Raw genomic sequence first — 25,010 nt, forward strand, 5'->3', positions numbered from 1 at the left:
ATTACTTATGTCAATGGCAATTAGTTATTGTGAACGAATAATGACGAATCATTATCTGGCGAAATATTGACCAACATTTTACGTTACTCTGAATTTTTATAAGCTATTACGTCGTACAAGCTCAAAGCGCTGTAAACGAAAGAGGTTGATGATCTTTCACACGTTATTGTTGCGTGAAATAGCGCTCGTGTGAAACAACATCGCAGCGGTGCGACAAAATTGCAGCGTTATAAAAATATACTTTTGACACACATGTACCGGGAGTGGCAAAAAGAAAAAGGAAAAAAAAAAAAACTCGGTAAAGCCAGCTGCGGAAGTGATCGCCCTCTCGTCGTGCGGCGTTTTTATTACGCGTCGTGACGCAGCTCTGCGTCTTATGGATATTTTCTCGTTTCCAGCCGGCGTGTCCGCCTCCGTTTTTACCCTTTTTTACGCCGGCGTGTTCCACGCCATTGGAATATACACGTAATCGAAGAGAGATAAAAGAGACGGAAACTCACACACGCCAGCGGAACGTGCGATGTACTTCTACGAACCCCTCGTGGATTTGCATGTTATTCGAGGCGTGCGTTTGCCTATCTACATAAAGCATCGTTTCAATTATCTTCTATCAAGACGACTGTTTCACTAATAAATTATAATTTAAATATTCTGCCATCGGTTTGTTTCGCAGTCGCTGCGGCACGATTGGCGAGATAGACGTCATTAAATGCTGAGGAAGAATCACGCTTAATAATCGAAACAATAGAACAGTCCAATATTTCGGCCGATTGCAGACGAATGAAAGTATACTTTGATTTTATTTTAAGAACATTTTTCCTATCAAAATAGATTTTATATAAATATAGCGTGTAAAGACTTTTTCGAAATCGTTTCGGATTTCATGACATTATTCCTTTCTCTTCTTTTTATTCTTCACAGATATTCATGAAATAAATAAGATTTCTTTTATGTTAATGCACAATATTGACAAGTGCAATTTTTTAATGAAAGGACATAGAATATGTATGCACGTTCGAAAAGTTTTGTGTTTATTATACGGATTTCTCTTACAAAAAATTATAAAATTTTACTTAACTTTTTATGACTCTACAGTAAATTTAAATTATGTTGGAGGAAAAAGCGTGTTAAATATATTCTCTATGCATAATTTGATTCATGGCAAACATTAATGTGCTTTTCAACCACTGTGGAAGTTAGATATGCGATAAAGTAATTGTGTCGAACTAGGAATGCAAATAGCTTTCCAAAAATAGAAGCATGGTACTCAGAGTTTATTTGATATAGAAACCAAATATTTTTCTTCGCGAAATGCGACTTACTTTGACCTGACTATCCATTTGCATTATCGAAATTTCACCGTAACACTTACCCCGATTGCGTCTAGCGACGACTTAAAATCTCACCGAAATTTAAATTTAAAATCTCAAAGTCGGCCAGTTGAATTTCAAATTCGGTTGAGCTTTAAGTAGTGCCTCTCCAGTCAAGTGTTGATGCTGGGACGGAATGTAATAAAAGCAAAACATTTCAGCAAAAAGTAACGACCGTTCGAAAATGATTTCAGCACTAATACGATTCAGTATTCATTACATTAGAAATTACAGTAGATATATCAGTATTTCCGTTTACAAGCGACGTATGTAAGTCCAAAAATTATATTATGATATAATATGCATATAATAAAACGAGATATTATCTCATTTTATGAAATAAATAATTTTTGCATTCCGCGAAATAAATATAAATATCTGTTATGCGATATAAATATGTGTTCGTAAATTGATGTTAAATATTTTGATAAATATTAACGTTTGCTTGCGATAAAAATATTTTCACGCAAAATTGATTTATCGCGTAAATAGACGCTTTTCATTATCGCTGGATCCTTGACGGTCTCTCGGGAGGTTTATCGGAATGCGTGACTCCGCAATTGCCGCCGCTTCTGCGAAATAAATTTGCCGTAGGGTCCGGCGATTTGTCCGTGCCTTACTTCGGGACCGGCGCGCAACTTTTTTTCTCGACATTCCGGGAAAGCGATTATTGTTGAGGGTGCGTTCCAGGCTTCTAGGGTATGCTCCCGCGTATATATAGAATATATATACACATAGAGTGTTATACATATATACACATACACGGGATTATATATATAATACACACAATCTTTCTACTTCATCCTCCGTTTACATCTTCTCTTTGTATCTTTGCAACTCTCTCGCCGCGCTGTATCCTTCTGAGGCCCAACGCTCATCCTGTGAGCCATCGACTACGAGCAGGGGTAGAGAGGTCTCCAGGTGGGCGGAGATCGATAGCACCGCGACCCAGCTTTACCCAAGCAGGCCGGGGAACCCGCCGCTACTAGTTTCCGCGATGTGTGTATCTATACTGGGTGTCCCGCCATTACCGTTCGTTTCTATTAACCTTTAAATTAGCCCTTACTCACGCACATAGTTTTAGAAGTTAGGGAACCCACGGTGGATGTAAATTGTTTATGGAAAAATTAATTACTTAGACAAAATATATGGGAAAGTTGATTAGCGAATTAGGAAATTAAAAGGATGAAACGTGGAAATGATCTATAATATATTTATTATATATATTAATGTTAAAAATGAAACTTGCTCGCAAAAGACTTTTTATCATGATTTTGCGAAGAGAAAATGAATTCTACATATGTCAAAGGACTGTCGCAAATGGATAATAGTATTGTACACGACTGATTTTTGCATATGCGCGTGGCAGGAATAAAGCTCTGTGAAGCTGACCAAGATGTGAATTTTTATAAAACATGCGGCATTTGATAGTCCACAATTTGATCATATTTGTCCATATATAATTTTTTTTATTCACTTTGCAGAAAAAAGTTACAAACAACAAATTGGATAAAATTTTTACGAGCACATTTAAATGCTTTTTTTAATCATTGGTTTCTGTATAACTTGTCTCTGCAAAATAGACAAAGTTATATAAAAAAAGTTATATATGGGAAAATACGGTTAAATTGTGGACAATCAAATGCCGCATAAGTTTTATAAAAATTTGCGTTTTGTAGTGCTAGCTTTACAAACCTGAAGAATAATTAGCGTTTCTTAGATGTAGAGATGTAGACATATGTGCATGCACACAGTTTATGCCATTGTGCCTGATACTACAGCCCTTTGTTTGGTGATTATATGTTCTCCTTTGACAATTCTGTCGGAACCTGCGACACCTTTATCCTTGTGTCAGGTTTTGTTTCACGTTTGCATTGAAATGATTTGAAACGTAATCTTGCTGACGAGTATTTGGGTGTTAATTTGCGAGAAACTGCATTCAGGTGTATTCATGTGTACCAGATATTTGGCGATATTTTGAAAAAATACAGGTTTTTTCGCAACGAAAAAAATATTTTCGATAACGCTCTTTACTGTGAAAAATTTTATTTGAAAAAAACTATCGAAAAATTCACGAAGATGCTATGCTTTAAAAATTATCTAAGTAATTTATAAATGAAATAAGTGATCTTTTAATAACAATAAAAATGTTCTTGTATGAAAAATTTATTTTCAGAATTTTACTGTCATGATAACAATTGTTGCTTCACAAAGTGATAGAAATTCGTTACAAGATATTTTATTTACAATTTTTTTGATAACATTCCGACATACAATATCGTAACGTTAAAATTTACGTCGATGAAAACAGACACACTTGGCAAATGAAAAGAAACACGTTGTTAATTATTAAATATCCAAACCACCGATACGCATAACAGCGCCGAACGCAGCATAATTATTTCATTAACAGCTGAAACCTCTTGCTTCCTCGAGCAACCCCCTTGTTTATTCACGGAATGAGTATCAACCGAATTTACATTACATATGTACGCATGGAAGCACATGTTGTCTGCCATTTGCCAGTATGTCGAGCGAAGCTGATAGCACTGCATTATGAACAGCATTGAAAGTTGCCGCGGTGGCAAACTTGAGTACTCAACGTTGCTTGCAAAGATGCAGTCGTAATTTAAGCCGGGAGTGTTTCTGCTAGAATTAGGGTCAAAAATTACGTGATGAAATTTTAGGATCATTTTTATGTTATCATATATTACATAATCCATCGGAAATTAAATTTTGTATTTTAGAATATATGAGAGAAATAATATTTAACACAATTGATTTTTTTTTTTGGCATTAAATTAAACGCATCCGTATTTCAGTGACGCACGCATAATATTTCTTTAAATAAAAATTTAAACTTTTCCTTATAAGTATTCAGCTTAATGTCGGTTAGTAGTAGAACGTAAGATTCTTTAACCAATTTACAGCTAACTGCTTTTTAACGGAAATTTGATAGGACATCGTCTCTTTTCAGTGCTTTGGAACTTTTAGTATCAGATATTTTAACGGCCAAGTTTTAAGTAAAAGTTTAGTGGAGGAACTTTCTTTTAAAACTATCCAAAGAAGAATTATATCTTTTTTTTATCTCCTGCAAATTAATTCTTTGAAACTTCATACTTAGCAACTTATAATTTAGAAACTATGAATTGTGTATGCGTGTTCTTTATCAATGAGGAGATAATCGCTCGAAACAATCACATAGAAGAGTTAACGGCAATTTTGGGCCGTATCGGATTATTCTGACTGTCAACAGTGTTGTTATTCATAGCACGCAAATACTTCTATCGGTGCGACGTACCTATCCCGCAAAGTAGCGCATAACTTCGGAGTTGCCTAAGAGTTGTTTCCGTGACTAACGTTTATCCTCTTCGAGGATGCGCGAGCGATGAAGTGTTTCCGCTAAACGGAGCACGAGCGAAGCGTGTCCTTGTGCTCTAGTTACGTTGAATCGGGTTAAAAACGTGCATTATACAAAGCAAGATTGTCTTGCATGATGGCGCCGTTCAATTACGACTCATTCGCACCTGCGCGTTCCGAGCTTGAAATGCCTTTATTGTTTTCGGACGATACGTTTCTCGCTTGCGTAACTGAAAATGGAACAGACACGGAAGCAAATAAAACATAGATGCGGTGAAAATGGGAAGCAACTACTGACAGTTACCTTGTTGAATGCAAGTATAAAGCGCTAAAAATATTTCTCGAAAGTGAGAACAAAAATAAACCGAGGTTTTTTACTTGTTGTGTACTTCGAATAAATTCCAATTTCTTTTAAAAAAAATATTTGTTTTATGTATACACTAATAGAATTTTATATATAGAGGTAGAGATATTTTTTTTAATTAGCTCGATGTGTATTTATATTAAACAAATATTGTATATTTATATGTGAAGAAAAATATTTTTTTTTTATATTTAAATTCTAAATATTTTCAAATATAAAATTCAATAGTTACATGTTGCTAAATTCATCTCGTAATTGTACATTCAAATTAATAAAAAAAAACACATGTCAAATTGACAAAAATATTTTCCAAACCTAAATTTTAAAATTTATAATACAACTATCTCAAAATTTATTATGTTCAAATTTTATTCTTTTTTTAAAATGATTTATTTCGCGACTTTAAAGTCCGTAATTGGCTACTGGATATCTGCTGTTACTTTTATATTATATTAAAAATAAGTTGCGTTCAACTTCTCTGTTGCATTCACCACTTGTCAGCTATTTGAGCACGAAGCGCGTATGCTGTACAAAGGATCAAACTTCTTTAATCATATAGTTACGTAACTTTGATGCTTTGTAGACGCACAGTTTATCAAACATTTAATTAAAGGAATCGACAATAGGAATATGCTCTAAGCTTTTCTTATAGCGTTTTATTCTTCTCTTGGTTCCAACGTCAAAGATTATTATTGTTCTGTCTGATGTGTTTACGTAAATCTTGAAATAGAACATATGACGTATACAGACATAAAATTTCAAAGTCACGAAATTAAGAAGAGTGTCTCATTTATGCGAGTACGTTTATTAAATAGCGAAAAATAGCGAATAACGAGACAAGACACGCTTGTTAGGCGAATTCAGCAAATAAATCTATCTAGGTCTTTATTCGATACATACGAATAAATGTCAGCAGAATTAGGTTTCGTATGATTAGTGCGCAATTAGAACCGGATTACGTGCTTGGCATAATGCTTGAACGGCTTGACGATGTCCGGCATTATCTGGCTTCATGCCTAGAATTTCGTAATTAAAGTATAATTCTTACGAATCGTCCGCGGTTTGTAAGAAATTTTATTACAGAACTGAATCATAGAAATACGCGCGCGTGATGCACTGAAAGAGGATCGTTATCGCTATCTGACTTACGCAATTAATGTAACTATTGTGTTAGAAATGAAATCACAGTAGCGAAAATAGCGACTATTGTTTCTCCTGCATGCAATGCATTTAAATTGCTATTATCAGATTTTAAAGATTGTTCTTTTTAAGCTTTCCAAGTTAAAAGATTCATTATTTAAAATATTATTTTGTGTATAATTTGTTGTGCATTAAAAGCCAATTTATGTATCACGAAGGAAGCAAATGATAGGAATCTGGTATTTAAAAAATTACACTGTTACGAAGTTCATCTCGCACTTAAATTCATATTTTTGAATTTTGTATAAAAATAGAACGTTATTTTCATTTTAACGAGTTTTTCCTATTATCTAATAGCGCAAGCACCATGACGTCTGTTATTATGTTATTAGTAATTCGATATCGCAGAGCCTGGAGATGTTATCCGATATTTCCTCGCCGCAAGGACACTTCGTTTTAACGCAAACAGTGGAACATTGTTAATAGTAATGGATCTTGTCGAAGATCTTGTCAAATCCAATTATCATCTAGATTCATGTAAACACAATTATTTTTAATAAGGACTGACAGATAGATCGAAGCATACACATTCGAAAAGAATAACCCGGGATCGAGTAAGAGCGGTGAAAGGCCCGAGGGCGTTTCGTTTTTCGTCGCTCGCCGGCCTCTGTTCAATATCGTTATCGGCATCCATTTGGTATCGAAAATACCTATATAATTACATCCGGAGCGCGGTTCTGACCCACAATTTACGGATGCGGATAAGTATGCACAAAACGGCGTTATCGATAAATTGATGCAGTTCCAAATCCAAAAGCGGACGCAGATAACCGATTTAATGCTACTGAACAGGACTCGTTAAGTGTTTCGTGAAAAATGGCAGGATGGCTGCTCTCGGGCTTCTCTCCGATAGTAGGAGTTTATCCATATGCGCTGCACCAGTTGCAAGCGGATCACTCCCGCGCATATATATCGGCATTTTCGCGCGATACAGTTAAATGTAACTCGGAGCGAAATATGGAGTGCCTCTTACTCCGCGTGCACGGTTCGCTAGCGCTCCGCAGTCGCTGCAGCATCCTTCATTTCTTCATCCATAATTATGCGCGCGAGCCATTTACGCAATACGTTCTCGTTATCGTACGCTCGCATTAACCGGACTGAACGAATCATCGTTTCGATATGGCAATCTTGCGGGTATTTCACAATCGGATTATCGTTTCACAGCCGAATGATACTTCAGCGACAAATTCGCGCTCGATTTTGTCAGCGACACTTAACAGTTGTCGCTCGCTGCAATATTAAGATTACGGTCTCGACCGTCTCAGGCTGCTCCGAATAACCAGCCGAATAATTAACGTCGCTCTAAGCGTGAGATCGCAGCACACTTGCGCGGGGTTAAGATCTCCGAGGGGGATCGCGTCGCGACTGCTCGAAACGGGAAAAAGGATTTCGCTTACGAGATGATATCTCGCGGAAGTGCAATCAGCGTAAGGCGCGCCTTCTAATCCGGGGATTACTCGAGGTATGAGCCGGCCTGACGGAGCTATTACTAATTTCCGTGGGCGTACGCACACGCGCACTATAATTAATGTGTCTTCCGCGAATCGTGTCGTTTCCGCAATTGCAGCCCGCATCTCCGAGCGCTTCGTTCAACAATTACACGCGTCGCGGCAGCTACGCCGCGTTGTCGCCCAGCGCCCATATGTATCTGTTGTGCTGCGTCGGGGTGAAATTGCGGCCGCGCCGACGAATTCGAAGAATCATGCTGCACTGCGTTCGAGCTTTTGTCGATTAGTCGTACGCTGAGTCGCATGGTTTGATCCGTATTTTATTGTCTTTGCAACAAAACGACGTACTTCTGTAAATAAAAGCGATCGTAAGAACCTTAAGTAAGTTTCAGTAAAACTCGTTGAATTTTATTTAACGGTTGTGCTTCGCCGAAATATTCTAGCGAGATTTATCCATTGGCATTTTTCTTTCCGCCGCTGTCAGATTTTGCCACCACATTTTCGTCATTTATCTCTGTGTTGCATTAGCAATTAGAATTCCGCAGCATTGTGTTTTCAGAATTGTCGTGCATCAACGCTCGAGACGCGAACAACAACTCGTACCGCGAAAATTCGCGGATTAATTCCGCTTGTCTTCAGATGCTTAGTACTTCTCAAGATGGCAGGAGGAACCACTTCGTTTCCCTCTTGCTATGCTCTTATTATACCGCTCTACTTGGCATCGCTGTGCTTCCAATCGTTCGTAAAGTGCATGTCACATTCCATCTCGTATCAGTGATTCTTTGATATCGGTTTATTTCTGCCGATTATTGATCTATGCGTTGCGTAAGAACATCTAATTTTATTTTAGAACAAATTTATTTATTTTTAAAAATATGATACAACATTATACATTTTTTAGTTTAATCAAAATTGTATATTTTATGCTTCAAATTTTTTCATTTATGCGCGAGAAATTATTAATCATGAAAAAAATAAAATTTCATAAACACAAAATAGATTTTTTTATGAAGCTTGCATATATATTTTATATAATTATAGTATGAATAAATTGTAATGGTTTTAGATAATATCCTCTATTTGATAAAAATAATAGAAAGATTAACAGAATATGAGAAAATAAAATAACAATCGATAGAATAGCTTGTACAATATGATGACTGCATCCTTTGATTATATAAATACTTAAAAATACTTTGAAAAATTTATTTTTTTTCGCAATTTAACGAGTTCTATCTCAGCTTAAATCATAAAAAGAATTTATCCGTTGTATAACAGTTTTATTTGCATATAGATGGAACATTATTAAGATCATTTGTTTTCTTATTGATGTGTTGACTTTTGCGATTTTATGATTAACTGTCATCAATACATCTTGAGATATAATAATAAATTGGAACGATAAAGCTTATTAATTTATGTACGAGCGATGTAATTGTTGCCGGAGAGAATTATAGTCCGCTAGAAAATGTATGTTCATTTCATAAATCAAATTATGCGGTGGCGTTGTAACCATACGAACCGCCTCGCAAATGTTATGAAACTACAGTAATTCGCGCCAATGTGCATTCCACATTCCGAATTAATGAGCATTCAGGAATATAAATGTTTTCTCGTTTGAGTTAAATAACCCAGAAAAAACTGTGCGTTAACACGGTCAAATAAGCGTCGTAATAAAAGTTTTTCCACGATCTGCTCGAGAATTCGCGAAACGTCAGCGGGTCTCGAGTAAATTTGCGTGACCGATTCATATGACGATAGAGACGGGTTATGCAAACGCTCATTTTACTTTCAAAACTCTTCATATTTGGAATACGACGTGATATTCGCCATGCCATACACGTCTCATAGTTTAGATTCGGTGACCGATCTGTTTTTCACATACATGCGCTTAATTAGACTAAGTATACATCACGGTTATTACACAGAATTAAGTGTATTTATGTCGGAAAAGACGAATTTTGTTCAACTTGCAACAAGTGATTTTTTTTCATCGTTTATTAAATAATTTATATGTTAGATCAAAATTTTTTTCCGATATTTTCATAAATTAATTTTAGAATTGTTTTACTTTTTGCCACAAAACGAGCAATATTGATAATCATCATTGTACATGTGCACGATGAAAATATTTTAAATTTAGTTAAAAATTTTTAAATTATCAAAAGCCAAAATCTTATATTTTAGTGATTTACAGTAATACATTAATAAATATTAAAATTAAAATTTTTTCAACATGTTAAAATGTTTGTAAAATATTTCTAAGTTGCATTATTGATACTGCAACTGGTCTAATTTTTACAATAGATAGTGTTTTATTAATATATTTATTAATATATTTATACGTGATCAGCTTACGTACACTTTAAATATTTTTAAATATTATTTATGTTTGAGATTAAATGTAGCTGAAACTATACATTTTGAAGCGATTTCAGTAAATACCTCGTATCTACGTATAACAGGCAGCTGCAAAAATCGATAATCCCGGGTTTCGAGCGACGTTGTCGCGTGCAGAATACTCGTTATACCGTATCATAGCAAGCCTTATTTTTTACTAGATATTGCAATTCAAATTACTGATAGTTTATTGTGTTGCCGTGGTTAATTTTTGTGCTAAACTACAATTCTTATATTATGATTATCTCCACGAGAAAAAGAGCTTGGCTCAGATATTCGACACATAATATAAATTATATGATTTAATCAATATATTGAACGCTATTACAAAAAATGAAATAGGTATCAATTAAATTCAATTATAGATTAAAGTTCAAAAAATTTTTATTAAATAAGTATATAAATATATTATATTATCGGGTGATCAACAAGCACATTTCCAGTATAGGTATCATAAAATAGTAAGGTATGCGTAAATACAAACATTTCTATTCCGTCTGTTTCTTAGTTGAAAGAAAAGTAGAAAAGAAAAAGAGTGATACAAAGAGAGAAATAGAAGCATAGAAAAACAAGAAGTTTGAAAAGAATGTTAAAAAACAAAATTCAAAAAGAAATATTTATTTAGTACTTTGGGGCCATAGAATGTGCAGCTAGAGTGACGAAACAAAGAGAAAAAATTTTGAAATTATATGTAATAATCGAAATGAAAATGTTTCAAATTCTCTTTCGATAACGCCGCAAAGATGTTTCAGCTTTAATTCAATTTATATAAGCCGATAAAAATGTACGAGAAATAGAAGGCATTCAGGCATGTTTTTGAGACATTATGACAAGATTTCAGCATAGCTTTTCTTCCGCAATAAAATTGCAGGATTTTCTCTAAAAGAATGTTTACAGAGGCAAGTTTAAAGATCTTTAAGAATAATACAGATATGAGAAAATACAAAAACGTCTCGTGCTCAAGTAGTATACGATACGGAATGACAGTGCCGCGATAAATACCAGCACGTTTCTTGCGTCGCATCCGTCCAAACAGCGTCAAACTTTTCGCGTTCCAATGTAACGCCGGATATAGTCCGCAGCGGGGATACTAAAACTTAATTTCTACTCTTTCTTTTCCGACGTTATTCTTGGAGGTTTTTTCACACTGCGTCGCGCAGATCCGAAAAGTTCTTCGTTCTGGTTCGATACGCTCTTGGATGCAGCCGAAAATTCCGCATGAGGAATAGAGGGGAGTTTCCGTTGAACTTTTCATATTTCCGATATTTCCCTCTGAAGGCTATTGTCTTTTCGTTTAATTCCGCAAACCGTCTTCGAGACTACGCAAAAGACGTTTTCGGGGCACGTAAGGATGATTTTGATTCGAAACTGATTGACTGTTATTATTGTGAAAAGCTTGCGTGAAGAATGAGTTTTGTAATAGAATTAACCGATTCAATTAATAAATTGACAAGTCGATAGACGAGAGAAGATATTTAGAAAATAAATTTAAAAAACAAAAAAAAATTTTAACTTTTAAAAGCAATTGTAAATGACGTTACAATTTAGATTGTTATTATTATACAATTTTTTTTTTTTTTTTTAATACTCGAATATCGGAGGTAGATAGCGATTGGTAAACGTTCGAAATTACAATTGTTTCCCGTGTTTTCCGCTTTAATACTTCTCGTTATTTCTTTAATCGAACAATTGCGCTTTATTAATCAGAATGCACAGCGTGCGCGCTATCTTCGTTTAATTAATTTTAAGTTGGCTGAGATTAATGGATTCCTCGTTAAAATGGTGTTTTAAAAATGAGTATCTATTAATCCTTTGAAACGATAACAAAAGGTGTCTACGCGCATAATTAATGCCGACCAGAAGGTACTCTTATATTCCTCGGTAAATGCATTCAATATACTTGCATTATGTATATCGCCGTAACTAAACCTATGCGGCATTTAATTAATTCACGATCTAATTAAATCCTCTCTCGCTGCGCGGGTAAATAATTAACAAACACATATGTGAGCGCGGTGCCTTTGCTATTGCAACGTTTACAAAGATAGCAAAATAAACAAAGATTGGTGAGATTAAGTGAGATTTTAACATTCTCTCTTGTCTCACGCATTTAGTTGCGTTATGGCTTAATTAAAATCTTATTTGTTGGTGTTATTTCATGTACGATATTAAATGCGGATGTCATTTTATTTACAGTTTTATTCTAAATATAATATTAATATATTTTTATTAATTTTGAACTTCTGCGATATGCTTGCTATACAACTTACGCTTCTTGATTGTACATTTATTTCCAGTTTTCTGAAGCATTAAAACTTAGGAAATTATAATTTCTCAAAATTGATATAAGTATTATAAATATATTTATTTAATTTTTTTATGTGCTGGACAGTGAAAAATATACAGGGATAAAAATGATTAATAACTTTGTTTCGCGCCTTCGAATACATGATTAGAACAATCTTTTTTATTCCCAAGCAACAAAGGAATTATTCAATGCGGACAAGATAGATGATTTGTAGGAACGTGAGGAATTTACTATGAAATCGCGTAGATTTCGCACTAAGCTGCATGGGGGCGGGCCAAAATGTATAAATCAAAGATGAAGAAATCGGAGACGATTTAATTTGTGACGCTAACCGCCTTGTAACAAACGCGACAAGGAAATTTATTGACATTATCTTCGTGCGACTTAGGAGAATATATGTTTTGGTTTATGAAATATTGAAGTTACCATTACACATTAAGAGCACTGCAATATTGAATGAGTCTGAAATAATATCAGCATTGCTTTTATCCGGCGATTTGATCCATAATTTCGGTTTACTCGCTCTACTTACTCTTTTGCGACAAAGCTAATTTTAGTCGTCAATTGTATGGTCGAACTGCTTTTTTACGTAAATAGAGATTTTGTACAGTGAAGATGTAACTCATATTAAGAGAATGTTAAGAGGATTAATACTGCACGATATTTTCTAGCTTAGATTCTTGTTTATTTGCTATAAAGAATGTACAAACGCGTTATTTGCCTCGATTCTCAAGCGAAGCGAGCAGAAGCCAAAACAGATTGCAAACTCACATAAACACGCATTAGGAAAATTTATCCCATGACACGCAGTTCGATTTTGGCTCGTATGCATGCTCGGCGGCGCCAATCGAATCGACGAACTGAAATTATAGCTGCATTGCGTGAAAAATTTCGATGCAGCATGCGCGTGGAAAATCGTTGCTCGCGAAATACCTTTTAATATAAAGTGTATTTAAATCTACCATCAGCTAACGGTGATCACCTGTTAAAAAAATAGCAGAGCGTAAATATAAAGAGAGAGAGAGAGAGAGAACGTTTGAATACACAGAATGTGCACAAAATGAATCACTAATTTCGTTGAAACGCGTAACTCTGCAGGAGTGAAAAAACAAGCGATTATTTATAAATGCAAAAAGAGTTCTGATAATATCAGGCGGAAAATACGGGGCAAATTATGATGAGAATAAATATTTAATAATTAGTTGTTTCGCCGATAACATTTATTGTGGACGATGTTTGGAAAACATTGAAAAATTTAATTCGGCTGTATTTTTTTGTAGGTGCAATCTTTTGGAATTTGTAAACAAATTAACCAATATGCAAATTTTTAATGTGAACGTTGCACGTTGAATGCAAAATAAATTGCGGAACGCTTCTCTGGAAAATTTACTTTTTAAACGACACCATTTTTACAAGAAATATCGCGGATTTATGACGGAACGTAGCGTGTGTTATAGATACCGGCGTGCTCGACGTACATAGATTTCCGGTTTAAGCTCCGCGCATTGTACCTTATTTCGCGATACACACATCGATCACAGCCATTCTGACGCATTACACGACATTACGAGCCGCGTACGAATTGAGACTATCTTTATCTATGAGAATCGCGGCGAGTCTCCGCGCGATTTACAAAGGCGTGTAACCACTAATTCTCCTATCGCTATCGTGAGTTACAGAGTAGCGCTTCTGCTGAATTATCAAGACATACATAACATTGTTTGACTTGCAAGCTGTCTCCAAACGGAATATTTGAGCACTGCGTGTATCGTGAAACACGGTTTCTATCGTGCGCCGCTATTCATTGCACGTCGAACATTCTGAAAGCGACGTCGCAAGGGAGGAAAATGATGGAAAATCCATTGAGAAAGGAAATGCGAGCTGTATATTGTTGCGAAGTTATGGATTTAAAATTAAAGAGATAACTCTTCTACAAAATTTCCTACAAAACTTTAGAACTCACGAAAAGCATAAATACGCAAAGAAGTGAAGCATTGATTATATATTTCTTGTTTCTGACACACTGATATGAATGATACGCAGTGATAATGAAAACAGTCGTAACAGTTCTAGCGATGATAACAATAAAAAGGAAATTAATAACGGTTCATAAACTAAGGAGGAGAGACAGAATGATATTCTTAAGCGACATTATTTTTACATATGATAGCAGCAACAACGTTATCTAGCAAGCAATTCGAAAGTTTACAAAAGCAAACGAGCGACATATATCGCAGTAGACAGATAAGAAGCGGGTGTACTTGTCGTGGATATATTATATTCACAGGACATTGTTATTGTTGCCTGAAGTCGTATACGAGACTCTCCAAGTTGACGAGGTTTAAAAATGAACGCTCTCGCCCTTTTTCGCTTCGTGATCGCGCGACACACGCGATCTTTTTTTTTCTTTCGCTTTCGAAATATCCACGGATCGCTATCTGCCGTGATCTTAATTTCGTCTTACGCGTCAAGGTTCTCACAGTAGAGTTGCACTTATGTTATCCGCGGTTTCGAGCGGCACGCGAGCCTAATAGTGCGACCTGTAGCGCAATGACGATTAACAAAAATCGCATGTGTAAATCTTAAGGCTGCGTCAAAAGCCGTGCCGCTTTTAACCATAGAATTTTCGTTAACGTTTCTACACAAGTCTATACTTTTTATTTAATTGTAAAAATTAATATACACGTATAGTAAATTATATTTATTAATTTACAATTATTTTTATGAATGCGCACCAAAGTAGAAGCAGCGAAGAATATTAGGAAGAGAATAATTTTTTCTAGTCTATATTAGTTTATGTGTTTTAAAGCTTGAATAAAAACGCGTAAGCTCGAAAAACAAAAATATTTTAATAATTGGTTTTCATTTAACTGCGCAATTTAAATGAAATAATGGTTATGAAAATATAAAGAGATTTCGGTAACAAAGTCAAAATATTGTACAATAGAGGAAAATTTAAAAAGATGAAATTATTCGTTGCCACTCACATTGTTTTGACAGAGCTCTCTAAAGCTAGGCTTCAAAGAGACACAAAATGGCACGATTTTAGAATGCTTTTACATAAAATAACATTGATCGTGATAGAACGTACGGTGCGAATAAAAATTTTATAAAAGCAAAATCTAATTGAATTACTGACGCCAAAAATATTATCTAATTAGAATTACAAATTTGTTTAGATTAAAATTCGTATAATTTTCATCAGTTGTGATCTAAAAACGGCACTGCAGCTTTTGATATCGGCTGATGCTTATATAATACATAAAAATGCTTAAAAACGACAAGTGTGTGTGTGTGTGTGTGAGTCGATATACTTGAGATTTTGTTTTTTTAAAACACGCAACTCTATGGGACGTTAAATCTGTGGACTATTAGCAGTACATTGGGTGGTCATCATTAAAATGTAGTGAGTTGCATCAGGTGATTAGGGTCAGTAAAAGCGAAATGAGATATTATCATAATGCTACTTAACGCTACTTATATGCTAGTTAGTATGGTATATTGTCGGCAACTTTCTTTTTCTTTCAAGAAACTGTATTGAACGTGTTTTTTCGTATCATAATAATTCAAAAGTAAATATTTAAAAAAAATATTTTTGCAAAAAAAAAAGGCATTAGTGATATCTAGTAATTTTTTATTTGTTTGATTTTTAAGTAAAAGAGAAATTGTGTATGATTTTTGATAAAAATCGTTTAGTTGCCTCTCGCTTAAGATTTCATTTTCTGATGTGTACATTTTTATTTGTCAAATTAAATCTGTATTTTACTTTCTATATTATTTTATAACCATCATTCTCTTGAACGAAATTGTAAACTATAACTCGCACACGCGTAACTCTTGTACAGTACAAATATATCCACGGATTTTATTTCGAGGTTGAAAAATGTGAAAGGTCGTAGTGTGTTTTGTTACAGCATAGCTTTGTGGCTACAATTAAGGCACATCGAATTTATCTCTCTGCATTTCTAGCTACGCTCTGTCGTGCGAAACATGAAAAACGGATATTTGATAACGCACCGAATTGAAATGTGTGTCAACGTACGATTCCAACGTACGTCTCCAAGCTGAAAAAATTAAAAAAGCGGAAAATAATTTTTAATATTTTTCACGCAAAGATATATGCGAATTATTTTAAACTAAATGAGATTTAACAAACTGATTAAAGAGGAATGGAATGAAATTCTATAATAAAATGGTACTTAGCATATTACTTTTCTTTATCAAAACGTATCGCCATTGCAGGCTCGCATTAAGATAAAAAATTCTGGATTGTTTATGTACGACGAAGAAAAACGTAAAGGTCATACTTCATATTTCTCAACGTTATCATTAACGTATCCACAACGTGCGCGGCGTACAATAACGAGAGCGGTAACGAATCAAGTATGCATTGTACGTATCGCACGCCATTTCAGCGAGTATATTTAAACCTTTAACTAGAGCGCAACGCGGTTCGTGTAACCAAGTTACAATGCAAATCCTTTAAGGTATTTCTTACCGTTGGAATCATTGTGTCATCGGCAAATCTTGCGGTGAATAATTCATTTATTATGCTAGATCGAACCGAGCATCATTCGCTTTGTTAATGTAATATTTGAGCTGTTGAAGTTTCATTAAGCTTAATTCAGTTCATTAATATATAATCAGAATTTTTATTTTAACTTTATTTTGGCACGTAAGCAAATATGCTTATCGCAAAAAAGCTAGTAGCGACGACAACGAGCGAGTTGTATTTGCGTGTACTTTTATCGATGTTGTATAGTGCTTCATTAGAATGAAAAATTGAAGAACGGTACGAAATGTGTATATATATATATATATATATAAGTATATCTTATTCCAAGAATGTGTTTTGTGCTTTCCACGGAAATTCTTTATTACTTGCCAAAGAACACGATGTTCTGTTATTTAAATGGTCAAAGTGTCAGGTTGAGTGAAATTATTATCGTATATTTTCGATTTCGTTTGTGCATTTGCAGCTCGCTCGTAATTTTTATGAGCGAATCAGAGTACCACTTTCTCGGAATCTGTTGAAACAAAATTTTTTTGCGAGAATGTTTTTCTATATTTCTTTTTGTATAAAATATAATATTTATTTTATACATTATTTTTTCACATTTAAAAATGTATTTTTTGAATGCAAAATTAGTCAACGTATTACTATTGTAAATTTATGATAACCCCGCACAAATCGAAAACTGCAAGCGATTTTGCTTCTGAAACCAAATCGAGCGATGAACGATTTCTCAAAGCGTACAGCACGATGTTAAAGACACTCTCGGGTGAATGCGCATCTTCTAGAAGTTCTTTGTGGAATGTTACGTGCGAGCATGTCAGAAATGCGGATCTTGTAGGTGGACTCCGTGCGAGATTGCATGCTGTTTCTCGTCGACAAGAGTATGCGAATAAACGAATAAATTTAATCTCGCAATCTCTTACGTTGTTTAAGAAATAGCTATAGGCTTTCCTGAATGTTTTTAAGCTTTTTATACATTATATCTCTTTCAATTAGCTCGCACATAAAAATATTTTGGAGGTGGAAATTTTTTGCAATTGGGAGGAATATGATTATAGAAAGTGTTAATTTTTTTCGGCAGATTTTTCGTCACATGATATCGATAATTTCAATTTCCTTCACCATATGTTATCATATTCAAATTTTTTTACTGGTATGGTTTTTCATGGACTCGAGTTGCATATTTGAATAAAATGTGCATTTTGAGTTGCAGTACGAATAACAGAAATATTTCACGCGGTAGTAAAAAAAAAAAATTTTTTATAGCACATTTGACTTTCTGCAATTCTCCATTTTCTATGTCAATCTCGACAATATGTGCAAACGTGATTTATGTGAACTTTTTTACTCTGGTGTTCGAGAGAAAAAAGGAACTTGTCGTTTCACAGTGACCCATTTCATTGAAACACTGATGTATATTTCCTTGTTTGAATAGCCGACGCAAAGCTATCCGTTAGTTTCACAGAAACAGATATCTGCTTTAAATCCAATGTCAGGAAATTTTTTTCTCCCGCTCCTCGGAAATTTGATTTATTTTTTCCAAATCCTATTACGTTTTTATAATCTTTTGGGGCGCATATTAACTTTTTATATTGAATAATTTTAGCAATAAAGCTAAAACAAAATCTATCAAAAAAATGTAATCAAATGGAAATTAATCGATTTTTGAGGTTTGTTAGAGAGAGATATATATAGGTGATTGCAATATGCTGGTTTTTAATGTACATTTAGTTATTTTCGGATTAAATTACCGATAACTTTATCAATATATTTACTTTTTCATGCTTGGAATTTTTTTGTGTTAATTGTGTTTCCACCAACTTTGATTGTGCTAACTTTAATGACTTTTATGCTCGTTTATTGAACGAGTTCTAAATAATTGGAAAAGAAAATATAAAGAAAATATAAATGCAAAATAATAAATAAATCTATTTGAATTAATTAAAGTTTTGTTTATGCTTTGTATTGTTATTTCAGAACAAAATTATGGGTGTAGAACAGAAAGTTTATGTAACACGAATGACTTTAGCGGTTACATTGTATAAACAAACATAAGTAGCGCATGACGTGTAAAGGGTTAAGCTGAATGTAGACAATGTATAATGCATTTCTCAGATTACAGTTGGTGGCACACAGCTGGTACTGAACAACTTTTGTTTCCTAAAATAGTGAAGATGAGTTTCTACATTGTCGTAAACACGCCATAAAATTTATTATTTAATAAGTCTTGTCGGATACACATGTTAATTAACTTTTTGTGCCATCAGAGCTTTAATTGCACTTTCTTCTGGCAACTGTATTAAAAAATACATTTGAATACTCCCTCTTTCTCTCTTTTACCATTTGCTTATAATGTGCAGTTTCGTAAAAATGCTTAAGATATTGGATTTGCATGAATATTCAAATTCACACAAGTTGTGCATGTTTTATTGTAATTTTATTTTCTTTTTTAAGAAGCATCTCTTTATCTTGAGTTTAAAATTTAACCTTGTTTTTCTAAAACTTTTTAAATTTACGGATAATAGAGAGAAATTTTTTGGGACTTGATTTCCCATTCTTTGAGTCCTTAAAATTCTATTTTATATTATAGAATCTTAAACGCTTGAATCTCCGGCTTCTTGAAGCCTTCGTTTCTCAGATCTGATATAGACAATTGCCTTTCACTTGAACTTCCTCCGTGATTCACCAACTTAGAATGCTTCCGGTTCAGAAGTCATCAGCTTCAATATTTTAACGTCACAAAGTTTCGTTCCTAATTTATTATTAAATCTATTATTAATAGATTGCTCGGCAGAATCTTATATATTAAAAAAATTTAACAATATCCGTATTCGCTATAATTCAATAATAATTTCCAATTAAATATTTCTCTAGATAAGTATAATAATAATAATATTTCGCTTGCAGTTCAGAAAAACTCGGTTATTTTGAAAACTTTCTCTCCGGTGCTTTCAAAATAATCTGCTTTTACAGACCCATTTTTCCCACGCGGGTAGATACATCCCGGGGTGCTTTAGATTCAACATTGCGGCGTTCTACAAACCTGCGTCACTTCCTTTAAATCGTATCGTGCACTTAGCAATAACCTTCGTCGACGTGTACTACGTATTTCTTGCCTCTCTCGCTGTTTCCACCGAAAAGTACACGCGAATCTCGCAGGGACGATGGAGCTTTCGTCGGTGCTTGTACGCGATCGTTCGCGCGGGTTTTTGTCGGTTTCCAAGGATACGGAAAGATCTATGAGAAATTCGTGCCTCTGCGGTATAAAAATGGAAAACACCGCAGTGAATGTTTTGTTCTGCTGGCCTCTCGACAGTGCTCGCATTTTAGAGACATTTATACGACAATTTCTTATAAATGTTCGTATATGTATTTGTATGCTTGCGCGCGTCAACTGCAGTAATGACCAGAAAAAAGTAAAAAGTATGAAAGAGTTATAGCGAGTTAGTTCTTTGGTTTGTAAAATGTATTTGTTCCCGAATTTTAAATTTAACTTTGACCGATTCTTTAATTGTTCTTATTTGAAGAAAAAATGCAATTATTTATACAATTCATTTATTAACGCAATTATATGTTTGAATGCAAAAGTATGTAATTTTTTAATCAAGTTAAACGTTGATTTATTAGTAGCGTTTAGAAGTTAAATATTTTATTTTGGAGCGAAACAAGAGAAACGATATTTTAGGAACTCTTTTTAGGATTCAAGAAAAAGAGACAGGCAAATCGCATTTGGTCGATTTCTAATTTAAATAGCATTTAAAGCTGCCTTTTCCATCCTAGTCTGTCCTATCCATCATGAGTTGTTTGCTGTACGAAAGAATTCCGACGCGATCGATAGCGTGACGTGGCGGTTGCTAACGCGGCAACGTTATATAGTTGCGGATATTTATGCTGTTTATATATTTCATGTGTCACAGACGCAACAGTCTGCATATGTCTCGCTCGCTGCGCGTCACCTCGGATCCTATCTCCCATAATTACTGAAGGATTTTTTTTTTTCTACGCGCGAGTAAATTGACGTCGCATGAAAGCGTGTCGGGGAAAAATCATGTGCAGACAATGATACGTTGCATCCTTTCGCAATATTACTTCACGCATGATATAACGTGGACTCTCTGTTTTCCTCTCGATGCGATCGACAATCGTTGGTGCAGAAAATTGAAAGGCTGCTCGTAAAGAACGATGCGCGTTCCACTTTTTTGGCGAGCGAGTTATAACCGGATGGAATGCTGCGACGGATGCAAGGTTGCATCATATTGACACAGACGTGTTGCATCATATTGCAATTTAAAATTGTCATTCGACGATTCTCTATTAAAAGTGAAAAATTATAAACGTTTTAGTGTGTGAAATTATCGATAATTATTATTTTTGTATTACACATCATTTTCTGTTTCATTAAAGAAAAATAATACTTTGCGCTGAACAAATCGCCGATTCGTGTATTTAATTTCGATCGTATAAATTCTCTTTGATGTATATGTTTGTTTATAAAATGTAATCGTGCATGATTGATAGCACTATGTAAATACATAGTATACTCGCGTAAAATAGTGATTAATGGAAGATGCAATTCTTGGTATCCTGTAATTTTTCATGATGTTTTTTAATAACTGTGATTGATTTCAATGATTGTTGCAATCGTGCGAATGTCGAATGTATACGTAATTGCAATCTTGCAGGTTTCAGATATTACACAGAGAACTTCAAAATAAGCAATATATTAAGATTATTTTAACTGATACGAGCTAACATCTGTTGCGCTAATAAATCACGTTTATACATTATATAGCACTTTGCATATCAGTTACGATATTAGTTTGTTTTGCAACTTGGAATAGCAATCGCAAAAAATAATTTTTTTTTTTGTCGAATTTCAAGTCGAATGGAGATAAATTTCTCCGTACATATTTTTACATAATTTAATATGAACACGCGCGTCATTCTTCATATTATAACATTAGAATAACATCAATTTTTATGCGCGCTACGTGAATCGTTCTGTATCGAGTTTTCTTACGCTCCGTACGCGCGTTGTAAAATGTTCACGTAGGATCCGCTTCACTTTAGCGGCGGGAGCAGATACTCACGACGAATTCTTAAATTTTCTTTACTCTCAAATTTTCGTTTGCCGGCACATAAAATCGTTTCCCTCCCGATATGAAGTACGTGACGAAATCAGTAGTAATGGATTTTGCCGCGCCAGTATGAAATCCTGTGTGCGTTCCTGATGAAATTCCGACGCGCTTTGCAACTCACCCTCTATCAGGAGAGTTTCTACTAGTTTCACAAATGACACAGTGCGGCAACATGTGTACGATCGTAGCGCGACACAGCAGAACCGACTATTGATTCTTCGTCTCTTTCTCTCTTTCAAAAGCTCGAACGACCGCGTATATCATTCTTCACATACGTGGATGAAAGCTACGCTCTTGTTTCTGCCGTCTGTCTCTTTATCCCATTGCCGTACCGTGCTTTGACGACGATACTCTGCTCCCAGATGGTTTCTCTTCGCAGCCGCTGTCCGATTCGCGAGCTCACAGCGTGTTTATAGAAACCCGCCAAAGCAAAGCGTTAATCGATATTAATTACACCATACAATGACTCTATCATCCGAATCCGTTTTCAGCTCTGTTAACCCGATGCGGAACGAGCAGCGCGACTGTTTGGCTTTCCGCGCGAGATCATATTCCGCGCAATGGATATCGATAATCGATTTTTGAGAGAGCGAGATAGCGCATATTTGCATGAGAATTCCAAGTTGCGCTCGACAATTCAACTTTCGGTGCGACGCAACGAAACGTGACGCGTGCGCGACGCTCGGAGCTTGAATCGGAGAGACATCGCTTCTGTATTACGTCAAACGAGGTACTATGAGAGTTGTTTATTTAGAGAACGATATAAATTATTGAATATCTCGAATCTCGGTGCATTGTTTAAAAGTCATGAAGAGAAAATTCAGAAAATATAAAAGAAATTCATAAATTTCAGTCTGAAGACTGCACTTGCATCACTTTGAAAATAATAAAAAAACGGAGCATGTATGGAGTCGTGTCGATGAAATGAGTTTTTGAACTTTTATTACATTATTAATCCAAAAAATCGTTATTTTTGTTTATAAGGTCCACGATATTATAACAATGATTTACGATATACATTTGTCTTCGTTAGAGCGTTTCGAAATCATGGTAAATTTCTCGCTAGGTAGCGTCCGCTGCCATAATGTATGAGTTCTCCAATCATTACTCTTCTGACGGTGAATTTGTCACTTCCAGCATTGTACTATTCGAGTGAGCAGCAGTAACTGCCTGCCGTAAAATTATTTTTTGACCATAGCGTTGAAAATTAAAGCCAACAAAATTACGTATATTTATTTTTTTAAAAGATTTTTCATCAAATTTAAATTTATGAAAAAACTGCACGCGTTACACTTAACATGATTAGACTGACAAATTAACAATAACGTTTATCAAGCGTAATGCAATGAACATATGTGCACGTTCGCGATTTTTACGTGTAAAATTTCAACAATTCATTAAAAGCGAGTGTCCTACATTTTTGCCAACAGATTCGCAATCACGTACTAAAAATACATGAAAAATGTCAAAATCCGAGAACACTTGGGATAATCTCTTCTTTTTTCAACTTTATGGAACTCGTAATAAAAAAAATACGCTGGACAATTTCAATGAATTATCCTCCGTCACTTCGTCAACGCCTCGGTTTCTGCGGCACAGTATTTATTATTACAATCCGCATTAATTTTCAAATGACTTCGCGTTCTCGGCGCCGAGAGATGATCACGCGTAGCGATCTAAACGTCAATGCCACGCGTGCGGCGGGTAAGCCTTACGGCCGCAGCCGTCCGACCGTACGTACGCGAGGATGGTTAACGTTAGCGGAGACCGTCACCGTCGGCCGTGGTGGCGGACGCGTCGTGAAGTGGCGGAGAACGGGACACAGGCCGGTAGGAGGTGCCGAAGAGTGACGGAAGATACGTAATACTCCACGGGCGCGAACGATAGAGACGGAAGCACCGTGCTAACCATTCGGATTTGAGGGAGAGAAACGGGTGGAGGAAACGCGGCGGGGTGGGGAGGAGACGGTGGAAGCTTTCGCGAGCCGTGAGTAACCGGGGGGATGGCGGGTGGCGGCGCGGTAGGGGACGATCGGAACAGAGGAAGGGGCAGCGGAGGCCGTGAGGAGCCTTGCGGCGGTGAGGGCGGGTGGTGGAGGCGGCTCGTTCAACACGCAGGATCAGTCTCGGGAAGAGGGACCTCGCTCCGCCGCTTTCGCCTCGCTCTAGCTAGTACCTTCGCCGCACTCGTACGCGCTAGAAAACCGCGCCGTCGCATTGTCTCGACCGGTCGAGCGCCGCGCGAGAAACACACCGGAGTACGATTGAAATCGCGGCAGAAACGAGCCGGCACGCATCCACTGCGTCGGTAAGCGCGAGTCACTTCCGTCCAAGTCCCTCGTCGTCCCGCTGCGACGGGCAGTAAGGCAAGTCCCTTCGCTCGCCTTTCGCTTTTCTTTCGCTCCGAATATTTCTTCCTCGCCGACGAATCGATCTTCGCGCGTCGCAGTTAATCGCGCCGGGTTGTTGTTCAGCGCACGGTCGAGCGGAGAGCCGGTCGAGGGACTCGGAGCGAAAGAGAAAAAAAGAAAGGGGAAAAAAAAAATACGAGAGAGATAGAGAGCGAGAGGAAGATCGCGTGCGTTCTCGTTCCGTCCTCTTTGATCGAGCACGCACCCTTCTCGACGCTCGACGGAGGGATACGAGGGAGAAAAACGGGCGCCGCGTGTAAGGATCATGCCACGCCGCTATCTGCGGTATCAGCTCGAAGTGGCAATCTCGATGTCGTGGAGAAGCATTACAGCAAACGCGGGATAGAAAGAGAGAGAGAGAGAGGGGGGGGCGGGGGAAAGTCCACTTAGTAATTGCGCTGGTGTTTAAGTCGCGATGTAGTGCGCTCTGGAGTGGCGACCCTTTTCCTTACGATGGCGTGAGCCGTAAGACTAATTAGCGTGGGACACTAGCGTA

At 36.0% G+C, this 25,010-nt stretch overlaps 2 protein-coding genes across 11 annotated transcripts in view; both read left to right on the forward strand.

The window, feature by feature from the left end:
- The window catches only part of Nca (neurocalcin homolog), a 134,803-nt gene that overhangs the window by 40,645 nt on the left and 69,148 nt on the right, over positions 1-25,010 (forward strand). The gene's annotated exons all lie outside the window — the stretch shown is intronic.
- LOC105677508 (neuronal calcium sensor 2) overlaps positions 1-25,010 on the forward strand; it is a 109,710-nt gene that overhangs the window by 39,949 nt on the left and 44,751 nt on the right. For 2 of the 8 annotated variants that reach the window (XM_067350505.1, XM_067350508.1), the window contains exon 1: positions 24,140-24,469. The exons of 3 other annotated variants lie outside the window; for them this stretch is intronic. The gene's annotated coding sequence lies outside the window, so the exon portion shown is untranslated. Of the gene's footprint in view, positions 1-24,138; positions 24,470-25,010 lie in introns of those variants that run through there. 3 more of the 8 variants (XM_012376173.2, XM_012376176.2, XM_012376179.2) reach the window with 2 other exon arrangements.

Source organism: Linepithema humile, chromosome 2 (assembly GCF_040581485.1).
Source record: "Linepithema humile isolate Giens D197 chromosome 2, Lhum_UNIL_v1.0, whole genome shotgun sequence".
NCBI classification, from domain to species: domain Eukaryota; kingdom Metazoa; phylum Arthropoda; class Insecta; order Hymenoptera; family Formicidae; genus Linepithema; species Linepithema humile.